General features: G+C 36.1%; 1 protein-coding gene across 6 annotated transcripts in view; it reads right to left on the bottom strand.

Moving 5' to 3' along the window:
* Positions 1-10,904: 10,904 nt before the first annotated feature.
* Positions 10,905-25,283, bottom strand: part of LOC137237430 (patj homolog) — a 151,921-nt gene continuing 137,542 nt past the window's right edge. For all 6 annotated transcript variants that reach the window (XM_067761044.1, XM_067761043.1, XM_067761046.1 and 3 more), the window contains exon 3: positions 10,905-13,449. The gene's annotated coding sequence lies outside the window, so the exon portion shown is untranslated. The remainder of the gene's footprint in view (positions 13,450-25,283) is intronic.

The raw sequence follows: 25,283 nt of genomic DNA, 5'->3' as shown, positions 1-25,283 counted from the left end.
TCATAGCTTAGTAGGTAGAGCGCACAGCTTGAATTAGGACAACCTCGACTAAAAACCTAACGACGGGCCGCAACATTTTTTTTTTTACCAAGCTCCAAGTTGTTAACTTCGCTGTACAACAAAGGACTTCCTCGGAGCTGCATACCTACCGCAGTGTTACAGCAGAACGCAAAGCTTCATTATTTGCAAGCTATAAATTTAAAACTACCTCAAATACTACATAGCTGCTATATATTGCTTAATCGACTTCTCTTTAAATCCTGAATATTTTTATATATGAAGGCTAGGTTTTCTTAGAAGAAATAGTTCTGAGTTCTCAAATCTCTATACATTAAAAGTGCTTTACACCACTTTTGTACGTCCCTATCTGGAGTATGCAGCCTTTATCTGGTGTCCATTTCATCAATTTTGGATAGACAGGATAGAACGTGTTCAAAAAGTGTTTCTTAAATACGCTTTGCTTTGCCTTCGCTTCACGGAACCAGTTCCCTCCTACAGGTCGCGATCATTGTTAATAAATCTTAAATCTTTAGAAAAAAGGTCTGTCCTCTCGTTAACTTTTGTTTTTGGCATTATACAAAGAACTGTTGACTGTACTTACCTTCTGGAGCGCATTTATCTTAATGTCCCGCAAAGAACACTGCGATATTCAAATATTTTCTATTGCGAAAACTTTATAAGACAAACTATCCTCGAAACGCCCCTTTGTCAAGGGATGTTAATGAATTCAATATAATCTCTAATTCTATCGATATTGATTTTTCGGTCTCGAAATCATATTTTCTTTATACTTCAAATTTCAAATAATCCATTAATTTGCTAAATTTTATTTACTCATAGTCTGTAAGGATATTTTTCATGTTCGTAGACTAATTCAAATAAATAAATAAATAAATGTATATATATATATGTACATATGTATGCAAATCGATACGATTGCGCTGCTACAATCACGGTTGCCACACCATGTTTTCATTTGGGACCAAAATTCACGGAAAAAAGAACTAAATCTCAAAAAAAAGACCAAATTTTAGTTTTATTTTATTGGTATATAAGGAGGTCGTATTCGTTGTAAAATACAAAACTTTAGGATGTTTCTATGGTTTCCTATATAAAATTTTACTAGACATAATAAATACTTTGCTTCAATTCAAGGAACAAACAAAAATAAAATGTAGTTCATGGTACTATATTTTCACATTTCTAGAATAGGTGTATATCGTGCGCCAACCTAACGTTGTGAACCTAGATTTACTAACAAAGTTTTTAGTTCCAGCATTATATTGTTGGTTGCAATGAAATAAAATGTAAAGCGCAGTTAAAGTTTAGTAAGGAAGGGTTCAAAAATTTGCGTTCTGGTCGCACTATGTGGAAAATTGGCATCAGGGGTTAATGCTAGAACCTACGGGGATAATTTTACACAAAATATTACTTCCAAAATCAAATCTCTTTTGCATTTGCTTCAACAGCTGTATAAAAAAATAAAATTTTTTAATCGCATTCGTTGTACAATTATAAAGTTATCGCATTCAAGAAGTATTTCTGCCTTCCAGTTAAAATATTTCTTGTGCTGGGTGAAAAAGATTTAAATATCGACGTGCCTTCACAAACTCTCAATATCTCTCGATAGGCTTGAATTAAGTAAGTGGCAAGTACACTTAATACAAAATGAATTAGTTTCATTCCTTTACTTAGTTTTCAATTCATTAAACTCCACGCTTCTTCAGTTGCAATCCTTGTAAAATTTCTTAGAAGTGCAAGTGCATTTGAAATACATACTTTTAGCTCTACTAGTGACAAAAATCTTTCAATAAGTGTTTATAAACCGATGGAAATATCTAGTCATTATTATTATAAAAATTAAACAAGAGTTTTTTTTTCATAAGTCGGCTGTTTCATCAACAATTAACGACAGTGTGCTTGCCAACACTTTTCTTTTTAATGCCTCGCCTAGATTATTTCCTAGGTGAAATGTCACTGTTCTCGTACATTTTTATTGACTGAGCAATTTTTTGTGGTGAGAAATCCATTCAAGCAAATTCAAAATTATATGTGGGTTAACGAATGTCCTGCAAATTTTTTGGGCAATATTGTGAATTTTTACCCGACTGAAAAAGAAAGAAAAGTACCAAAATAGTGGCAACTGCCTAAAAAGGACCAAAATTGAAGAAAATGGACCAGTGGACCAAATGAGGTTGGAATGGACAATTTTTGGTCCAAATGGACCCAAAGTGGCAACCGTGGCTACAATCCACCAATGCGTAATGCAAGTTGTATAAGCTTCTAGGCTGGGCACAACTACATATGTACATATGTACAGACACCGATGAGAGTTTTAAAGCTTAAGCGAGGTTTCCAAAACTTCATCAGCACTTTGTTAGTGAGTATAACTATATAATTAATGCAACACACTATTGAAATTAAATCAACAAGGTAATTGAATTTTCATTTTACCAATTGCTATTTATTTTAATTAGTTTATTTTTACACTAACTTTTAATTATTTTATATGCTGATTTGTGTACATAAGTGTGTGTGTGTATGTGTATGAAACTTTATGAATGCAGCGAAATTATTTCGTGTGCAGGTATGTGCATGTATGTATATGAATATTAGACCAACTAATTTTAGAAAAGTAAAAAATCCAAAGCTTTGGTACTTTTGATTCAAAATATTCGTTAAGTTCTCAGAAACCTCTCACTATGATGTTGTTTGGTAAATTTCAAAAAAACAAATGGCTTATCTCAGCTTTTGTTATAATGACGACCTAGGTAAGGTTGGTTTGAACTGGCCGGTCCATAAAGACTTAATGCGTCCATAGTGTTACCAGAATTTAGTTGATAACCAAACGGAAAAATTCCAATTAGGTACCAGCACTTTTGTTACAGTATAACTGCATCGTGGCAAATACTGGAAGATTTTGGAACGAGCTAATTGCTGCTTTGAGATCTGACAACTCTATCGCCCTTAGTAGCTCGAGCCTTGACTTTGCTAGTGCAAGACACCAACACAGAATGTGCTCCAGCGTTTCGTCCTGCAGCTCACACTGCCATACCACAGCTTAAGCATGCTTCTTCTAGAATATCAGCTGTTTTCTTTACGGCTATAATTGGCACCTGGAATTACGTACTTACTTAATTGGCGCTTAACCGTTTAAACGGTTATGCCCGCTCAACAAGGCGCGCCAGTCGCTCCTTCTCTCTGCCAACCGGCGCCAATTTGCCACACCAAGGGATTTTAAATCGTTTTCCACTTGGTCCTTCCAACGGAGTGGGGGCCGCCCTCTACCTCTGCTTCCATAGGTGGGTTCTGATAGAAACACTTTCATGGCCGGAGCGTCATCTTTCATTCGCATAACATGGCCTAGCCAGGGCAGCCGCTGCGTTTTAATTCGCTGGACTATGTTGATGTCTGCGTATAGCTAGTAAAGCTCATCGTTAAATCTTCTTCGGTACTCACCATCGCCAATGCGTAGAGGTCCATAAATCTCTCGAAGAACTTTTCTCTCGAAGACTCCCATCTGATGTTGTCATGATCCATGCTTCTGCACCATACAGCAGGACGGGTACGATAAGTGACTTGTAGAGTATGATTTTCGTTTGCCGAGAGAAGACCTTACTCTTCAATTGCCTACTTAGTCCAAAGTAGCATTTATTGGCAAGAGTGATTTTACGCTGGATTTCATAGCTGATGTTGTTGCTAGTGTTGATCCTGGTTCCCAAATAAACAAAGTCTTTTACTATTTCGAAATTATGGCTGCCAACAGTAGCGTGGTTGCCAAGGTGCATATGCGCTGACTCTTTGCTCGATGACAGCAGGCACTTCGTTTTGTCCTCATTCACCACCAGTTTGGACTAAGCAGAACTAACGGCGCGAGTGTTTACGCCGACGATATCAATGTCATCAGCATACGCCAATAATTGCACGCTTTTATAGAATATTATTCCAGAGCGGTTAAGTTCTGCAGCTATTATGATTTTCTCCGGGATCAAATTAAAGAATTCGCACGATAGTGGGTCACCCTGTCTGAAACTTCGTTTACTTTCCAACGGCTCGGAGAGGTCCTTCCAATTCTGACTGAGCTGACGGTGTTGCTTAACGTCATTTTGCACATCCGTATAAATTTTGCGGGGAAACCAAATTCAGACATAGCCGCATAAAGACAGCTCCTTTCTGTCGAAGGCGGCTTTAAAATCGACGAAGAGGTGATGTTTGTCGATTCTTTGTCCCGTTTTTTTTTTCCAAGATTTGGCGCATTGTGAAAATCTGGTCGATGGTAGATTTACCAGGTCTAAAGCCTCACTGATATGGTCCAATCAGTTGATTCACGGTGGGCTTCAATCTTTCACACAATACACTTGACAGGACATTATATGCGATATTAAGAAGGCTGATCGCGCGATAGTTGGTGCAGTTTTCAGTATCCCCTTTCTTGTGAACAGGGCAAAGAACACTTAGATTCGAAACGTCGGGCATGCATATTTTGCGAAGAAGCTGATGCATGCGCCTGACCATCTCCTCGCCGCCACATTTGAATAGCTCCGCAGGCAATCCATCAGCGCCTGTGGCCTTGTTGTTTTTCAATCTGGTTATTGCTATTCTGACTTCGTCATAATCAGGTGGGGGGTAGTAATCTGGCAGCCTGCAGGTTTTACTTATTTCTGGATCTGCACAGTTAATAGTAAACCCGACCATTTTGCTAATTTGGAATCAACGGTATCCTCTTAACTCTCCGTAAGCCTTAAGCAAAATTCCAATTTGATGCATTTTATCAATCTTCGGAACGCGATCAAATGTCTGCCGAAAAGTACTAAACATTGATATTTGTGAGGGGACGAGTTATTGCGACATTAGCGAATATTTTTTAGTTTTTTCTATGGTACAGTCTAATGTATATGTAGTATTATTTTGTTTACAGAGGCGTTCAAAAACGCATTTTAATTACTGATTAATTAAAAGTATACAAGCATAATTTTTTGTTGTTGTTATATGTTATAATTTTTTGTTTGCACAAAGCAAATATTTATAAATCAATTTTTACAAACTTTAGACATTTTACAATTAGTATCACTATGAAGCTTCTTTTTAACTGAATTTTTTTGTATAAATATGTATATATTGTTTTTTTTTTAGTTACTTAAATATAGCTTTTAATATTTACGTAGATTTGCGATATTTTTTGTTTTTTTTTTTTTTATAGAATTATTTGGGTATCTTTTTTTTTTTTTAATTTCATGTCGTTAAAGTTAATCACTTTTAATTTTAATATAATCATCAAGTTACTAACTAATTAAGCACGTGCCTTATGCGTAAAATTATTGATGGATTATGTATTTTTTTTTCGAATTTTTCTTTTGTTATGAAAGTGAAATCCGCAAATCCATTTATGTTAGCTTAACTCATATTCGCCACTTACGCCCCGATTATAGTGTGGTAACAATATTCTTCACCACGGTAACGAAATCATGTGGCAACTTTTACACCCTTTTGGTATTCTACCCGCGAAAGTAGCCGGATAATTTTGTACCCACAAAAGTAGGTGGTTACATCGAAATAACCACACAACAGCTGTTGTTTGGAAAAAGGCAAAACTGAAAAATAAAGAATTGTAAGCGCACATAAATAAAGATAATAGTAAAAGTGTTGCCTCTTGCTATACATATTTGTTTACATTATGCACTTTAACAGAATAAATTACAATATACCTATGAAGAAACTTATCATGCGTAATATGCATATACACATCGTCCCGTTTATTCGTTACCCTCGTATCTACAAGTGAGACATTTTCGGTAAAGCGAACGGGTTGCTATACCATGTTTTCATTTGGGACCAAAATTCATCGAAAACAAGTAAGGAAGGCTAAGTTCGGGTGTAACCGAACATTACATACTCAGTTGAGAGCTATGGAGACAAAATAAGGAAAATCACCATGTAGGAAAATGAACCTAGGGTAACCCTGGAATGTGGTTGTATGACATGTGTATCAAATGGAAGGTATTAAAGAGTATTTTAAGAGAGAATAGGCCATAGTTCTATGGATGGACGCCATTTAGGGATATCGCCATAAAGGTGGACCAGGGCTGACTCTAGAATGTGTTTGTACGATATGGGTATCAAATGAAAGGTGATAATGAGTATTTTAAAAGGGAATGGGCTTTAGTTCTATAGGTGAACGCCTTTTCGAGAAATCCCCATAAAGGTGGACCAGGGGTGACTCTAGAATATATTTGATACCCATATCAAATGAAAGCTGTTAATGAGTATTTTGAAAAGGAGTGATCCTTAGTTCCCTAGGTGGACGCCGTTTCGAGATATCGCCATAAAGGTGGACCAGGGGTGTCTCTAGTTGTACGATATGGGAATCAAATGAAAGGTGTTACTGAGCGTTTTAAGAGGGAGTGGGCATTAGGTCTATAGGTGGACGCCTTTTCGAAATGTCGCCATTAGGGTGGGCCAGGGGTGACTCTAGAATGTGTTTGTACGATATGGGTATCAAACGAAAGGTGTTACTAAGCATTTTAAGAGGGAGTGGGCATTAGGTCCATAGGTGGACGCCTTTTCGAGATATCGCCATTAGGGTGGGCCAGGGGTGACTCTGGAATGTGTTTGTACGATATGGGTATCAAATGAAAGGTGGTAATGAGTATTTTAAAAGGGAGCAATCCTTAGTTCTATAGGTGGACGCCTTTTCGAGATATCGCCATAAAGGTGGACCAAGGGTGACTCCAGAATGTTTGTACGATATGGGTATCAAACGAAAGGTGTTACTGAGCAGTTTAAGAGGGAGTGGGCACTAGGTCTATAGGTGGACGCCTTTTCGAGATATCGCCATTAGGGTGGGCCAGGGGTGACTCTAGAATGTTTGTACGATATGGGTATCAAACGAAAGGCGTTACTGAGCATTTTAAGAGAAAGTGGGCATTAGGTCTATAGGTGAGCGCCTTTTCGAGATATCGCCATTAGGGTGGGCCAGGGTGACTCTAGAATGTGTTTGTACGATATGGGTATCAAATGAAAGGTGGTAATGAGTATTTTAAAAGGGAGTAATCCTCAGTTCTATAGGTGGACGCCTTTTCGAGATATCGCCATAAAGGTTGACCAAGGGTGACTCTAGAATGTTTGTACGATATGGGTATCAAACGAAAGGTGTTACTGAGCATTTTAAGAGGGAGTGGGCATTAGGTCTCTAGGTGGACGCCTTTTCGAGATATCGCCATTAGGGTGGGCCAGGGGTGACTCTAGAATGTTTGTACGATATGGGTATCAAACGAAAGGTGTTACTGAGCATTTTAAGAGGGAGTGGGCATTAGGTCTATAGGTGGACGCATTTTCGAGATATCGCCATTAGGGTGGGCCAGGGGTAACTCTAGAATGTTTGTACGATATGGGTATCAAAGGAAAGGTGTTACTGAGCATTTTAAGAGGGAGTAGACATTAGGTCTATAGGTGGACGCCTTTTCGAGATATCGCCATTAGGGTGGGCCAGGGGTGACTCTAGAATGTTTTTACGATATGGGTATCAAACGAAAGGTGTTACTGAGCATTTTAAGAGGGAGTGGGCATTAGGTCTATAGGTGCACGCCTTTTCGAGATATCGCCATTAGGGTGGGCCAGGGTTGACTCTAGAATGTGTTTGTACGATATGGATATCAAATTAAAGGTATTAATGAGGGTTTTAAAAGCGAGTGGCCCTTAGATGTATATGTGAAGGCGTTCCGTTTTCTCCAAAGTTATATTTTGCGTCAATAAACCAATCCAGTTACCATGTTTCATCCCTTTTTTCGTATTTGGTATAGAATTATGGCATTTTTTTAATTTTTCGTAATTTTCGATATCGATAAAGTGGGCGTGGTTATGGTCGGATTTCGGCCATTTTTTATACCAAGATAAAGTGAGTTCAGATAAGTACGTGGGCTAAGTTTAGTAAAGATATATCGGTTTTTGCTCAAGTTATTGTGTTAACGGCCGAGCGGAAGGACAGACGGTGGACTGTGTATAAAAACTGGGCGTGGCTTCCACCGATTTCGCCCATTTTCACAGAGAACAGTTAACGTCATAGAATCTATGCTCCTACCAAATTTCAAAAGGATTGGTAAATTTTTGTTCGACTTATGGCATTAAAAGTATTCTAGACACACTAAATGAAAATGGGCGGAGCCAAGCCCATTTTGAATTTTTCTTTTATTTTTGTATTTTGTTGCATCATATCATTACTGGAGTTGAATTTTGACTAAATTTACTTATATACAGTAAAGATATTAAATTTTTTGTTAAAATTTGAATTTAAAAAAAATTTTTTTTAAAAAGTGGGCGTGTTCTTCATCCAATTTTGCTAGTTTTTATTTAGCACATATATAGTGATAGTAGTAACGTTCCTGCCAAATTTCATCATGATATCTTCAACGACTGCCAAATTACAGCTTGCAAAACTTTTAAATTACCTTCTTGTAAAAGTGGGCGGTGCCACTCCCATTGTCCAAAATCTTACTAATTTTCTATTCTGCGTCATAACGTCAACCCATCTACCAAGTTTCATCGTTTTAACCGCCTTTGGCAATGAATTATCGCATTTTTTCGGTTTTTCGAAATTTTCGATATCGAAAAAGTGGGCGTGGTTATAGTCCGATATCGTCCATTTTAAATAGCGATCTGAGATGAGTGCTCAGGAACCTACATACCAAATTTCATTAAGATACCTCAAAATTTACTCAAGTTATCGTGTTAACGGACGGACGGACGGACGGACGGACGGACGGACGGACATGGCTCAATCAAATTTTTTTTGGATCCTGATTATTTTGATATATGGAAGTCTATATCTATCTCGATTCCTTTATATATGTACAACCAACCGTTATCCAATCAAACTTAATATACTCTGTGAGCTCTGCTCAACTGAGTATAAAAAGGGCCAAATTTTTGTTTTATTTTATTAGTTTAAAATACAAAATTTTAGGATGTTTCCATATGAAATTTTACTAAACATAGTGACGACATTCCTTTAATTCGAGCTGAACAAACAAATATATGTGCATGCAACCAAAAATGGTACTATATTTTGAAATAGCATAAGTCTATGTCTTTCACCAAACAAACGTGGTGAATATAGTTTTGGTCACAAAGCTCTTGGATCTAGGATTATGTTGTTGATTGCATTGGAAAACTCATTAAATCATAAATGAAACTAGGCAATTTTGTTAGTGATATTTTTATAGATGCTTACTTTTTCCCTTAACGTTTAAACTTCATATCAGAGCCTAGATTCAGTAAGTGTGAGTTTTGATCCCAGGCTTCAGGGATTCTGCTAGCCCTACGGGAATAATTTTATACAAATGTTTCTTCCTAAATCAAATCTCTTCCTTCTGTCTTCGAGTTAAAATATTTTTTGTGCCAAGATACTTAGTTTTCAATTACCTTGCGTGGCTTAACACCACAATAGTCCTGGAATTCCTTGTACTCATTGAGCTGGGTGAGAAAGATTTAAATATCAACGTGCCAAACGAGAAGTAAGGCATAGAATTTCTTTGTATAAGTTTTGAAAGTGTTAGGCTCACGGCAGAGTGCTCGCTATAAGCTATGCTAGGCGAGAAGCTATTTTTATTTTCATAGTGTTGTATAACCGATCGAAATATCTAGCCACTAATAATATTATTATAAAACAAGAGTTTTTTTTGGATTAGTCGGTTATTTTATCAACAATTAACGACAATGTTTGCCAACACTTTTCTTTTTAATACCTGGCATAAATTATATCCTAGGTGAAACGTTATTGTTCTCGTACATTTTATTGACTGAGCAATTTTTTATGGTGAGAGTTCCGTTGAAGTAAATTCAAAATTATATGGGGGCTAATGAAAGTGTGGCGAATTTTTGAGCAATATTGTGAATTTTTACCTGAGTGAAAAGAAAGAAAGGTATCAATCGTGGCTACTGCCTAAAAAGGACCAAAATTGAAGAAAAGGGACCAGCGGACCAGATGGGGTTGGAAGGGACCATTTTTGGTCCAAATGGACCAAAGTGGCAACAGTGAAAGCGAAGAAAACTACCTTTCAAATTTCTCCGCAGACACTGGTGAGTTTTTCGGTGATGACAGCGTTACCACTTTGGCCAGAATCGCGGACAAAAGCCCTAGTAACGATATTCGGTTACATAATGTTCTGGGTACTATTTGACCGGTAACGCTCAGAATCGGGGCGTTAATGTTTATTTATACACTTTTTATTTCCCTTTTTAAGTATATAATCGTAAGCACTTTAGATGTATGAAGGTATAGTGTTCTGCCTTTTTTACTCGCGCTCTTCATTCATGTATGTTTTTTTCTTTTTTGTATGCAATGCATTAATTAATAACTTAAGTTATAAATACACTTGAATAATATGCGATTTTATTTCATTTAATTACACGTACTAAATATGCAAATCATCGGTGTCTACTTAAAATAAATGTTAATTATATACACATATATGTATGTACTAAGGCTTTGTAACGCTACGACGCGTTATGTTACTGCGCTGCTGCCGAAGATGGCGCTACTTAACCTACTTAATACCTTATTTCGCTATACGGTGGTGCACTGTAGTCATGGACATCAATAAGACTCAGAATATTGCTAAAAAGAGAAAATCAGTACAAAAGACGTTGCTTCAAGTGTCGTCCAGGTGCAGAGATAGGCCTAACATGTGGCTCAGTTGCAGTAATACCGAATACGAAGAGGCATCGATGTCACAGCAGCATTTTTGATGATTAAAATGTTCAAATTGAAGGAACCTATATGTGAGATTGACATAAAAAGTGCAAGTTGCGTAATTTTTTATTTGAACCCAACATTATTTTAATGGAAAATATTAGCACTTAATCAATGAAAAGTCTAAAAATTCAATGGATACGGCCAAAGTAAGCTGACTGCATATTAACTGCAGTTGAACGTTTAACAGTCACACCTGGAAGTGATCGTATCACTCTTAAATGTATTTCCATCCCTAAAAATCCATTGAAATATACATCTGCTTGGTTGACTTGTCGTTCAGGTTCAGAAGTAAAACATATGCCCTTCTAATATATAATAACAAACTTGATCAGCAGATCCCCCAAAATTTACGAATTTTATCAAGTTATTATTTACCAGTGGAAAATCCTTAGTTGGATATTACGTGAGTAGAAATATTTTGTTTTAACGAAGACCTGTTTAAATTTTTTGGTAACAAATTAAACATACTTATTAATGGAAACATTAAAAATACGCAGTCAATTGCTTATCACGGCCTTACTTATGGAACCCAACACTAAAGATACCCAAACTATGAATCCCTTTTATTAAATCCAGTAAAGGTCCATTGATATTAACCTAATAGTTTATGTGAAAAAAGTACTAAAAGTGGCATATTTTACTATTGAAATATGCAAAAAGCAACACTTATTCGGGAACAACATTGGTGAAACATTTCCAGATATCCGAATGACAGAACAATGAAAAATTTAGAGCAAGACAATTGACGGCTTACTTCACCTGGTTATTACACCATGCCAGCTATTTGCTTTTGACAGCTGATGAGATTAGAAAGCAAATGAGATTAGAAAGCTTTCAATGTACAAACACATTTCTTTTCAAATCCGAGAGAAATTTCTTTCGAATTTAGTTACCAAATAAGGACCCAGCACTTATTTCGTGTTCGAAAGAAAAACTGCCATTTTCCATGTTTTGAGGCGATTGCATTCAAAACCTAAAAGGGTTTTTATAAATCGCTATAAATCGAAGTCTATTTGACCTTGATAAGTTAATCGTGTACAAAGATCAAAGTCTAAAGGCTTGGTTTCTTCGGAGCCGCTAGATTGCTGCTTAATATATTCACCCTTATTAGCGGCACTGTTTTGCTGTAAATTTACTCCGCCGTTATGAAGAATTTACTATGTCGAACTCATTAAGCACGTTTTTGAAGCTGTTCCATTTTTTTTTATCATTTTAGTTTTCGTTGGCATTTTAAAGAAATTTAAAAGCCAATAATCTATTTTGTTTTGAAACTATTTGAAATTTTTAACAAAACGTTCACCCTTTTACAATCTTTGTCCCTGCCAAAGCCCAAAACTGAACGCAGGTCGTTGGATTGGAAAAGATATTTACATTAACATATCGACTGCTGAATGAAATATCACCACATTTCGCTTTCTTGGAAAACTATTCAAAAACGCTACATTTCAGAATATATTTTAGAAACGCTTTATTTCCGAGTCTTATTCAAAAGCGGCCTATCCCAAAATTTATTTCGAGAACGCTCTAATTCAACACATTTTAACGTAAAATAAGGCATTTTAGATAATGTTTCAAATATCCGCCGATTTTAACCCGAATTCTGAAATAGGTCGTTTTTAGAAAGAAATTCTGAAATAGGACGTTTTTCAAGAGTTGTAAAGAAGGGTGTTTTTGAAACATCTGCAGAGGTAGGTTGACATTCCACTGAGCAGTCAAAATGTGGAAGGACAGAACACTTGGAACCGAATAATTTGGTGGACCGACACTGCTAATTAAGTGAAACCTTATACAAATTTCTTTTGTTCAGCCCCACGAGTATATCCAGATATTTTAAGAAAGTTACCATAGAATCGAAAAAACTAATACAAAGGAACTATGCAGTTCAGCCCATATCAGGCAATTTAAAATTCTTAGCTTCCTATTTCTAGTACTAACATTTTTCCTAGATTTGCGAAGAAACAACACAGTTAATCGATGTCAATTTGATTTGGGTGCAAGAAGGCTGCAATTGTCAAAATTTTTGTCAGCCGCTCAAACCTTTTATGAACCAATCATTGGACGGCAGTGCAGCTATATTATCAATTGAATTAGATCTTTGCTCTATTTGCATTTCATTTAAAGTTTTGACTCAGAGAATGTCAGTGAATCCACCAATTACGAAGCCTTATTTATCATTTTTACTTTTTCAATATAATTTTCATTATTCATTCCTTAACTGCGCATCCACTCAAATTTTATCTGTTCTGATGTTATTATTTAATATTTATACTTTATTTTATATAAGAACTTAATTACACAGCTACCTAATGCGTATTTACTAACTGTTAAATTATTATTATTCCAAGTTAACTAATAACTGTAATTACTTAGCACTAAATCTTAAAAATAAATAATAACTAATTTGTTAAGTAATTTCTTGCGCCAATAAAATATTTACAACACTTCAGAGCTTTCTGACGTTATTTGGCAGCATCACAATTGCCCTCATTCAATAGCTCCCCATTACAATCTGTAAACACACTCAAGCATTCCGTTACTATTACGCTTCACCCATCCGTTCGCTACCATTCAACTAGTTATTCAGCAACTTTAGCCACTTAGAATGTGAAATCTTCACAGAAATCCGTACAAAACTTGAAGTGAATTCATCCGTGCGCATGGCAGCACCGTTACTTAAATTTGCGAAAATGCGATAAAATCTGCAATAACAGAAAAAAAATGTGTATATATAGTTGTGTAGGTATGTAGTGACAAACAAATAATTTACAAAATAAACCAGAAAGATATAAGAATAACAAGTTAAGAAGGGGATTTCCTTAGTTGGAAATCTCTCAATTTACTATTACGTTTTTATACCCAGCTGTACTTGTACACAGGGTAATATAACTTTGATAGAATAACAGTTGGCTGTACAGGTATAAAGGAATCGACATAGATATAGACTTCCATATATCAAAATCATCAATATCGAAAAAAAATTTGATTAAGCTATGTCCGTTCGTCCGTCCGTTAACACGATGACTTAGGAAAATATTGAGATATATTACCAAATTCGGTATACACGCTTATCTGAACCAAGAATATATTGGTATTGAAAATTAGCGAAATCGGAAGATAACCACGCCCACTTTTTATACTCAGCTGGGCAGAGCTCACAGAGTATATTAATTTAGTTCGCCTAACGGTACCCTGTAACATAATTTTTGATTTCTGTAACGGCATAAACTAATCGAACGGCATCTGCAAGGCAGATAAGTTTTCACTGAGAGCTTTTCATGGCAGAATAAATTCGTTTGCATTTCGAATATTTTGATTTTTGTTCACACGTGTCCATTAAGCACAATGAAGTGCAACTGCTTTTCAATCCGTTATTGTGGTTTTGCTCTTTATACTCAGCTGAGAAGAGCTCACAGAGTATATTAACTTTGTTCGCATAACGGTAATCCCCAACGGCATAAAGTGAAGGAGATAGATATAGACTTCTATATATCAAAATGATCTGGGCGAAAAAATAAATTCATTTAGCCATGTCCGTCCGTCCGTCCGTAAACACTATAACTTGAGTAACTTTTGAGGCATCTTGATGAAATTTGGTATGTAAGTTCCTGTGCACTCATCTCAGATCGCTATTTAAAATTAACGATATCGGACTATAACCACGCCCACTTTTCGATATCGAAAATTTCGGAAAACCGAAAAACTGCGATAATTCATTACCAAGGACGGATAAAGCGATGCAACTTGGTAGGTGGGTTGACATTATGACGCAGAATAGAAAATTAGTATAATTTTGGGCAATGGGCGTGGCACCGCCCACTTTTAAAAGAATGTAATTTAAAAGTTTTGCAAGCTGTAATTTGGCAGTCTTACTATTATGTGTCCTAAATAAAAATTGGGAAAATCGGATGACAAACACGCCCACCTTTAAAAAAATATTTTAAAGTCAAATAGTCAAATTTTAACAAAAAAATCAATATCTTTACAGTATATAAGTAAATTATGTCAACCTTCAACTCCAGTAATGATATGGTTCAACAAAATACAAATATAAAAGAAAATCCAAAATGGACGTGGCTTCGCCTTTTTTCATTTAATTTTTATAGAATACTTTTAATGCCATAATAATTACCAATCCTTGTGAAATTTGGTAAGGGCATAGCTTCTATGACGATAACAGCTTTCTGTGAAAATGGGTGAAATCGGTTTGAAGCCAAGCCCAGTTTTTATACACAGTCGACATTCTGTTCTTCCGCTCGGCCGATAACATGATAACTTGAGCAATATATCTTTACTAAACTAAGTTTACGTACTTATCTGCACTCACTTTATTTTGGTAATAAAAATGGGTGAAATCCGACTATGTACGCGCCCACTTTTTCGATAGCCAAATACGAAAAAAGGGATGAAATATGGTGATTGGATTGATTTTTTCATTCAAAATATATATAACTTTAGAAAAAACTATGTAAAATAGGTGTAGCACCTACCATACTAAGTCGAAGAAAATGAAAAAGTTCTGCAGGGCGAAATCAAAAGCCCTTGGAATCATGGCAGGAATACTGTTCGTGGTATTACATATATAAATAAATTAGCGGTACCTGATGGATGATGTTCTGCTTCACCCTGGTCCACATTTTGGTCGATATCTCGAAAACGCCTGCACATATACAACCAAAGGCCACTCCCTTTTAAAACCCTCATTAATACCCTTAATTTGATACCCATATCGTACAAACAAATTCTAGAGTCACCCGTGGTCTAACTTTATGGCGATATCCCGAAATTGCGACCACCTTTATAACTAAGGCCAACTCCCTTTTAAAATACTCATTAACACCTTTCATTCGATTCCCATATCGTACAAACAAATTCTAGAGTCACCCCTGGTCCACCTTTATGGCGATATCTCTACTCTTTAATAACTTTCATTTGATACCCATGTCATACAAACATATTCCAGGGTTACCCTAGGTTCATTTTCCTACATGGTGATTTTCCCTTATTTCGTCTCCAAAGTTCTCAGCTGAGTATGTAATGTTCGGTTACACCCGAACTTAGCCTTCCTTACTTGTTCGATATCGAGAATTTCGAAAAATGGTAAATATGAGGTAATTCAAAAACGAATACCGCTAAGCTAACGAAATTTTTTAGGTGGATTGATTTTACGACGCAAAACATAAATTCCAAAAAATTTTGGAACATAGGCGTGGAAGTACCCACATTTAGAAGAAGAGAAATTGAAAGTTTAACAAGCCGTAAATCAAAATCCGTTGCAAATATTAACAGAATTCTGTTGTTGTTGTTGTAGCAGTGCTTGGCCCCATTCAAAATGTGCGTCCCTCAAAAATTGTCATCAATTTCCCCTAACGAGAGTTGGAAGAAAATTACAGTTTTAACAGTACTAACTAGAGTGAGAGGGTTGTAACAGACGTTGGTTCCCCATTGCAATTGATAATATGGTTGGTGTCAGGTGGGGACAGGTTGCCAGCAGAACTGGATTTTGGATAGGTAACAGTTTAATCTGTTACTGTATCCCGATCGAAGTTGAGCTTGACTGGCGTGTGTCTCCCTTTATTTTAATCTTCCACGGGGTTCGCCGGCCAATTCCTGGCATACAGATCCGACGCCTTTTTGTGGATAACACTTAGGACCTGTTTATGTCTTTCTTCTATATCTGTGTTCTCAGGTGCCGTATTTCGTATTGCGGAGTTGACTTCTTAAGCCCCTAGGAGGCTTGACCTCTTCGATCAGACGGCTTTTGGGATGCTGTGGGATGGAAACTGTTTGTTCAGCATTTAATTTCGCGCTCCACTGTGAAGGTGGTGTTCTACGGACATAAGAAGACAGCTCGTAGTAATCAGTCACTAAAGTTGTCCGGCTTCGTGATAACTAGCGCCAATTGGGAGCATAAAGGGAGTTAAAGTCCTCCTTCATCTGCTTCTTTTTTGTCTAGTTCAGTCGGGGTTCCCCCTACTTTTGATTCCAAATACCAATACCAATAAGAAAACGTGGCCAAGTCACATTTGTGTAAAACTTAAACATCTCATCATTAGGCCTTCATCGATACACACATATGGCAACAAGGACAGGACCATAACTCTTCCTAAGAACTTTCCTCTCCATCACTTCAAGCCCATGTGATTTTCTTTCAACGCCGTCCATGATTCTCAGCCGTACATCAGGACAGGTATTATAAGAGACTTATAGAGCGTGATTTTTGTTCGTCGAGGACACTTCACTTTTCAATTGCCTACTCAATTTAAATTCTTATCATTTAAGGGCTATATTGTATGGCTCGACTTTTCAGTTCGTTTAAACACTTGAGATGCTGCTCATCAGGCACGATATTATTAAGTTTTGGGAGGCTCTACGATAAGTGAATTTCATAAAACTCAATTCCACTTCGATATGAACCGGAATAGGCACTCTACGGTTTCAGGAAGATAACAGATGCGACATGAGGTATTGTGTTCCAATGATATCCGTATCATATGAGCACCAATTGTCCAACGCCCGGTGAGTGTTGTTACTTATCTGAATGTATCCAATTTATTTGTCTTCAGATCGGTGTTTTGTAGTATGATAGTCGGTACTTAAATCGAGTCCATAAATTATTGGTGTTGCTTATCCAGCCCTCAGCGACTCGCAGAGGTGGAGGGTGTGGTGAAAATTCCTAGCTCTTTCTTTGAGGGGTTAACAGTACGCACGACAGTATCCGCTTACCCATTCACCTTCCTCAATAATACCAGCACGATCACGCTGACAACATGCTGTTTATAACGGAGAGCAATGATGACAGGACACTGCCCTAATAAGTCTTCTTGCATTATTGTGATGTGACCTCACTAGCTCCCTGCTTAGCGCTTATCATTCTAGGTAACATAGCCCATCATATCCAGTTCACAATACGGCAATGAACACCATGGTAGTGAGGTCATATTATATGGCTTCGAACCGTATAATATTGAAGGCTTCTTCTATGCCAAAGTATGCAGCCAAGTCGGACCGTTTGTTCTCAAGAAATGACTCCACCTTTTATACCACTTTGGGTAGCGCGGTCTTTGCTCATCAGCCTCAGAGATAAGCATATTTTTGGAGCTCCGAGGCATGCAACCTAATGCGAATATAAACATCGAATTGGCTTGTAAAGCTTCCTAAAACAAACGACGAATGACTTAAAGGTCTCGCAAGGTGAAACGAAAAGTCATTTTCCTTAAAAAATAAGATATATTTACACTACGCACAGCTAAGTATACAAAGTTTTCAAGTGACTGAATCCAATATACAAACAAAATGGAAAGTGAAAAAAATAAAGGAATTGGCGAAAAGTTTGAAGCTTGCTGTGGCAGCATAGTTTAGTTGTGACGTGTAGATTTGCACACTCCTCACAAAATACTGTATTTATCTACTATAGATGCAGAGAAAACTTGGACTGATTTCCTTTTTTACATATTACTTATTTGGTAAGAGATGCTCACAATTGCGGGTGTTTGGGTTGCAAATATAGAAGTTGGCCTAATGCCAAATATTGGCATCATAGCTAGGTTAGCTGTTTGTCTAGGATAATATACAAAACTAATACAAAAAGTTCGAAAAACTTGCAAACTTATTTGTGTGAGTGCAAACAAACATCCTTTGTAATGAGAAAAAATGTCTGTAATTTTCATTTCAAATTAAAGAACAAATCAGTCATCTTTTGTCTCATCAGTTGTCAAGATGTTTTGGACGTATATAAGTATGTCTGCTTGGCGGCCACCGCCGTGGTGTAGTGGTAGCGTGCTCCGCCTACCACTCCGAAGATCCTGGGTTCACACCCCGGGCAAAACAAAATCGAAAATTTAGAGAAAAGTTTTTCCAACTATAAAAAAGTTTTTTTAGCGGGGCCGCACCTCGTCAGTGATTTGGCAACCACTCCGAGTGTATTTCTGCCATAAAAAGCTTCTCAGTGAAAATTCATCTGCCTTGCATATGCCGTTCGGAGTCGGCATGAAACATTTAGGCCCGGTACCGCCAATTTGTAGGAAAAATTAAAAGAGGCACGATGCAAATTGGAAGAGAAGCTCGCCCTACAATCTTTCGAAGGCTATCGCGCCTTACATTTATTTATTTTTAAGTATGTCTGCATGTGAGGTGCGCTTCAGAATCCCAACTTTCAAATCTCGACCCGGAGCAATCGAGAAATATACAATAATAATACATAAAGTATTTTCAGGTCAAACGAAAGTTTTTTGATGTCAAATGAAACTTTTTTCACATCAACTGAAAAAAATTGTTCGGCTTATGAGTTCTAGAGGTTTTGAACCATGCTTTTGCACCCAAAAACTAATGTGCTATTAAAATTGTACAGTTTTAAGTTCACATATCGTCTTAGCAGTGGAATATCACCCTATCTCGGCTGTCGATTCGAAAACGGACAATCTTAAAAGACTTCCAAAAAAGCTTTACTTCAGATTTTGTTTGAGAAAGGTCTTGTTTCACACTTTTATTCTAAAAACTCCTGCCTAAAAATTTACGTCAAAATTTCTTTAAATCTGAGCATAAAATAAATACATTCTGACATGAGATAGGGCGATTATGAAAAAATTCTGAGGTACCGCGTTCTTGCATCGAATTCTGAGATAGGTCATTTTTGAAGTAAATCCTGTGATGGGGCGTTTTAAAAAACGGATTCTGATATGGCGCGTTTTCGAACTGGCAGCCGAAATAACAGTCGATCCTCTTATGAAGGATACTCAAAAAAGTTTTAAGATGATATGGGCGATTTGCGACATTTTTATTGAAAATCGATGTAATTTAAAATTTAATTTGTTGGGAAAACGCAAACAAAGCTTTATTTTTTCATACAGTTTCAATATGAAAATTTAATTCAAAGACCAGTCCCTGGGAGCATTCCGCGTTGTGGGAAATCTTAAAATCTGGAAAAATTAAAATTTTGGATTACATGAGTTTACAGTAAAACGTTAAAATAAAAACACATTTCATCCATGATATTTTTTTTTCCATGCTGGGCCAATACTTTGTGATTAAGTTGACATAATTAAGTGAAAACATTGAACAACTTGGGATTCGGTTAGAGGTTTCAATTAAAAAAGTTTAATTAGAAAAAAACTTTCATTTGAAATAAAAACTTCAATTTGAAATAAAAAAGTTTAATTTGAAATAAAAATAGTTTAATTTGAAAAAGTTTCATTTGAAATAAAAAAGTTTAATTTGAAATAAAAAAAAGTATCATTTGAAATAAAAATTTTTAATTTGATTTGAAAAAAGTCTCGTTTGAAAAAAAAAAAACTTTCCTTTCAAATTAAAAAGTTCAATTTGAAATAAAAAAAGTATCATTTTAAATTAAAAAGTTTAATTTGAAATAAAAAATTTTCATTTAGATATTAAAAAAGTTTCATTTGAAATAAAAAAGTTTAATTTGGTTTGAGAAAAGTTTCATTCGAAATAAAACAAGTTTTTTTGAAAATTTGGGAAAAATTTTCCGCCCTTATGTCACGTTGTTTAAATTTTTCCCAAATTATTAAATAAATTATAAAATTAAAAATTCCTTCAAATAAATGTTTTCAAACATTTAAAAGCAATAAGGGCAACCCCCGCCTAATTCATACAAAAAAGTTGAATCAGAAATAAAACAAGTAAAGAAGGTTAAGTTCGGGTGTAACCGAACATTACATACTCAGTTGAGAGCTATGGTGACGACATAAGGGAAAATCACCATGAAGGAAAATGAACCTAGGGTAACCCTGGAATGTGTTTGTATAACATGTCTATCAAATGAAAGGCACTAAAGAGTTTTTTATGAAGGAGTGGGCCATTGTTCTATAGGTGGACGCCATTTAGGGATATCGCCATAAAGGTGGATCAGGGTTGACTCTAGAATTTGTTTGTACGATATGGGTATCAAATTAAAGGTATTAATGAGTATTTTAAAAGGAAGTAATCCTTAGTTCCATAGGTGGACGCCGTTTCGAGATATCGCCATAAAGGTGGACCAGGCGTGACACTAGAATTTGTTTGTACGATATGGGTATCAAATTAAAGGTATTAATGAGGGTTTTAAAAGGGAGTGGTGGTAGTTGTATAGGTATCGCCATAAAGGTGGACCAGGGGTGACTTTAGAATGCGTTTGTACAATATGGGTATCAAAAGAAAGGTGTTAATAAGTACTTTAAAAGGGAGTGGGCCTTAGTTCTATAGGTGGACGCCTTTTCGAGGTATCGCAACTTAGACTTTGTTTGTACGATATGGGTATCAAATGAAAGGTGTTAATGAGTATTTTAAAAGGGCGTGGGGCTTAGTCCTATAGGTGGGCGCCTTTTCGAGATATCGCCATAAAGGTGGACCAGGGGTGACTCTAGACTGCGTTTGTACAATATGGGTATGAAACGAAAGGTGTTAATGAGTATTTTAAAAGGGAGTGGGCCTTAGTTCTATAGGTGGAAGCCGTTTCGAAATATCGCCATAAAGGTGGACCAGGGGTGACTCTAGAATGTGTTTGTACGATATGGGTATAAAATTAAAGGTATTAATGAGGGTTTTAAAAGGGAGTGGTGGTAGTTGTATAGGTATCGCCATAAAGGTGGACCAGGGGTGACTTTAGAATGCGTTTGTACAATATGGGTATCAAAAGAAAGGTGTTAATAAGTACTTTAAAAGGGAGTGGGCCTTAGTTCTATAGGTGGACGCCTTTTCGAGGTATCGCAACTTAGACTTTGTTTGTACGATATGGGTATCAAATGAAAGGTGTTAATGAGTATTTTAAAAGGGCGTGGGGCTTAGTCCTATAGGTGGGCGCCTTTTCGAGATATCGCCATAAAGGTGGACCAGGGGTGACTCTAGAATGTGTTTGTACGATATTGGTATCAAATTAAAGGTATTAATGAGAGTTTTAAAAGAGAGTGGTGGTAGTTGTATATGTGAAGGCGTTTTCCAGATATCGACCAAAATGTGGACCAGGGTGACCCAGAACATCTTCTGTCGGGTACCGCTAATTTATTTATATATGCCATACCACGAACAGTATTCCTGCCAAGACTCCAAGGTCTTTTGATTTCGCCCTGCAGAACTTTTTCATTTTCTTCTACTTAATATGGTAGGTGTCACAACCATTTTACAAAGTTTTTTCTAAAGTTATATTTCGCGTCAATAAACCAATCCAATTACCATGTTTCATCCCTTTTTTCGTATTTGGTATAGAATTATGGCATTTTTTTCATTTTTCGTAATTTTCGATATCGAAAAAGTGGACGTGGTCATAGTCGGATTTCGTTCATTTTTTATACCAAGATAAAGTTCAGATAAGTACGTGAACTAAGTTCAGTAAAGATATGCCGATTTTTGCTCTAGTTATCGTGTTAACGGCCATGCGGAAGGGCAGACGGACGACTGTGTATAAAAACTCGGCGTGGCTTCAACCGATTTCGCCCATTTTCAGAGAAAACAGTTAACGTCATAAAATCTATGCCCCTACCAAATTTCAAAAGGATTGGTAAATTTTTGTTCAACTTGCGGCATTAGAAGTGTCCTAAAAGGGCGGAGCCACGCCCATTTTGAAATTTTCTTTTATTTTTGTATTTTGTTGTACCATATCATTACTGGAGTTGAATGTTGACATAATTTACTTATTTACTGTAAAGATATTAAATTTTTTGTTAAAATTTTACTTTAAAAAAGTGGGCGTGGTCCTTCTCCGATTTTGCTAATTTTTATTAAGCGTACATATAGTAATAGGAGTAAGATTCCTGCAAAATTTCATCATGATATCTTCAACGACTGCCAAATTACAGCTTGCAAAAGTTTTAAATTACCTTCTTTTAAAAGTGGGCGGTGCTACGCCCATTGTCCAAAATTTTACTAATTTTCTATTCTGCTTCATAAGTTCAACCCACCTACCAAGTTTCATCGCTTTATCTGTCTTTGGTAATGAATTATCGCACTTTTTCTGTTTTTCGAAATTTTCGATATCGAAAAAGTGGGCGTGGTTATAGTCCGATATCGTTAATTTTAAATAGCGATCTGAGATGAGTGCTCAGGAACCTACATACCAAATTTCATCAAGATACCTCAAAATTTACTCAAGTTATCGTGTTAACGGACGGACGGACGGACGGACATGGTTCAATCAAATTTTTTTTCGATCCTGATGATTTTGATATATGGAAGTCTATATCTATCTCGATTCCTTTATACCTGTACCACCAACCGTTATCCAATCAAACTTAATATACTCTGTGAGCTCTGCTCAACTGAGTATAAAAATTCATTTGAAGTAAAAAAGATTAATATGGTTTGAAAAAAGATTCCTGTGACTTGAGAAAAGTTACAATTGGTTTTAAAAAATTTATAAATATTTGATCTGGAAATGCTATACACCGACTGCTGAAAACTGGAGCATTTTGTAAATGCTAATAAAATGGCAGAAGCTTATTTTGAACATAATTTTACTATTTTGCCATTACCATCAAAATTATGTACCATAAATAGCCCAGTACAAAAAGACCACCCAGATTTTCGGATATCGAAAATTGTTAATATTTATGCATTCTTTAAGCCACTAAAATTTTTTTTAAATAAGTCTTTTTCAAAAAAATGTTGTTTGCCAGTCTAATCAATTAAATTTAAATAATTTAAGTCACCGTTCCATTTGGACTGCAGGTAACTGTGGTAGAAACGAAATTGATTGACGTCGCACCGAACAAGTAATAATTAATGTAAGTAATGAAAAAGCAAAACTTATGAAATGTTGACAATTTAAATAATGATTCCCAGAGCTACATATAAGATGGCTCAAGAGGCTCTAAGGAAATATTAAATAACAAAGTGGTTCGGTGTTTTCAAATGGTGATACATATATATTTTCATTTATTGATGTATTTTATGGTGCCAGTCGCAGCAGGTAAATTGCATTCAAATTGTGAAGGTTTAATGGTTGAAACCTGCTATGATAAACAGTAACTGGGCCATGATACAAAAAATGGAGGTAGTTCCATTTAGAGTGACGTTAGTCAATTGACTTTTGCGGGGACAATGACAATTTCACCAAAACCAAGCTACCAGATTGAAAAATGTTACGAATTTTTGTAATTTTGGTGGATTTCATATTAACGGATACGACTAAATTACTTTCATAGTTATTTTAAATAAAAAAGTAAAAAAAAAATCAGCCGCATGCGTTGGAAATATTTTAATACGAAATATCAGCCTAGAAAAGATGGGTTTTAATAAGTTTTTCAAACTCGCGAAAATTGCTGTGGTGGAACATGGATCGAAGTATACAAAGCAAGGGAATATATCCTTCTTAAATGTCCGTACGTTTGCTCAGAATATGTTGACAATACATACACGTTTGTCAATTGATTGCCCAAGGAGGTCCTTATAAACCGACACCGCAATTTCTAAAGAGTTCAGCGTACTTAAATGCAATTTTTATGAAATTGTATGGTGATAAATTGGCTACATGTCCACATTTTTATTTATTGTATAATTCAAGCGTAGCTCTCGAGGAGGGAATGGCAGGTTAGCCATTAGTTATGAGAGTTCTTTTGCCCGTTCTACCAGGGGGCACCTTGGGGCAAACTCCACCTATACACATTCTGTGCCCTTTTAGCATTGACATGGATGTGGCGTCCCACAAACGTAACAAATCAAACACCTACCACTCACTGCAGACTTTGGAGGTACACTTTTTCTCAACATGCTTTGAGAAATATCTACTGTAGAGGCATTATAATAGGGCCGTGCTAGAAGAACAGGATCTTTTTCTGCGTAGGGGTCAAGCTGCCATGATACGGGTCATTATCCACTATTTTTCAATAAAATTGCATGTTTTACTGTATTCTCAATCGATATTTATGCACAAATATCTTCCCAAAGCATATTAATATTGTCTCAGATGACCATTGCGTTTTTATACTGAAGGACATTTTCGTCCCGAAAAACCACAGTTTCGCCTTAAACGGTAATGGTATGGCAACGCTTCTAACAAAACAACAAACATTATGAAACTTCAAAAATCCCCAAATACGTCAAAAAATTTTGAGTGGAACTAACTTCTTTTTTGTATCATGAACTGTGCTATATTTTTTTATACCCAGCTGTACTTGTACACAGGGTATTATAACTTTGATTGTATAACGGTTGGTTGTACAGGTATAAAGGAATCGAGATAGATATAGACTTCCATATATCAAAATCATCAGTATCGAAAAAAAATTTGATTGAGCCATGTCCGTCCGTCCGTCTGTCCGTTAACACGATAACTTGAGTAAATATTGAGATAACTTCACCAAATTTGTTACATGAGCTTATCTGGACTGATAGATTGGTATTGAAAATGAGCGAAAACGGATGATAACCACGCCCAGTTTTTATATATATAAAATTTTGGGAAACACAAAAAACCGGATTATTTAGTAACTAATACACCGAGAGTGTTGAAATTTTACGTTTGGGCTGATATTGAGACTCCTGATAAAAATTTGACAACATTTTCTAAAATCAATTTTACAAATATTATTAATCATAAATCAGAAAT

The sequence above is a fragment of the Eurosta solidaginis genome, chromosome 1, assembly GCF_040869045.1.
Source record: "Eurosta solidaginis isolate ZX-2024a chromosome 1, ASM4086904v1, whole genome shotgun sequence".
NCBI lineage: Eukaryota > Metazoa > Arthropoda > Insecta > Diptera > Tephritidae > Eurosta > Eurosta solidaginis.
This window is presented reverse-complemented; position numbering and strand designations above follow the sequence as displayed.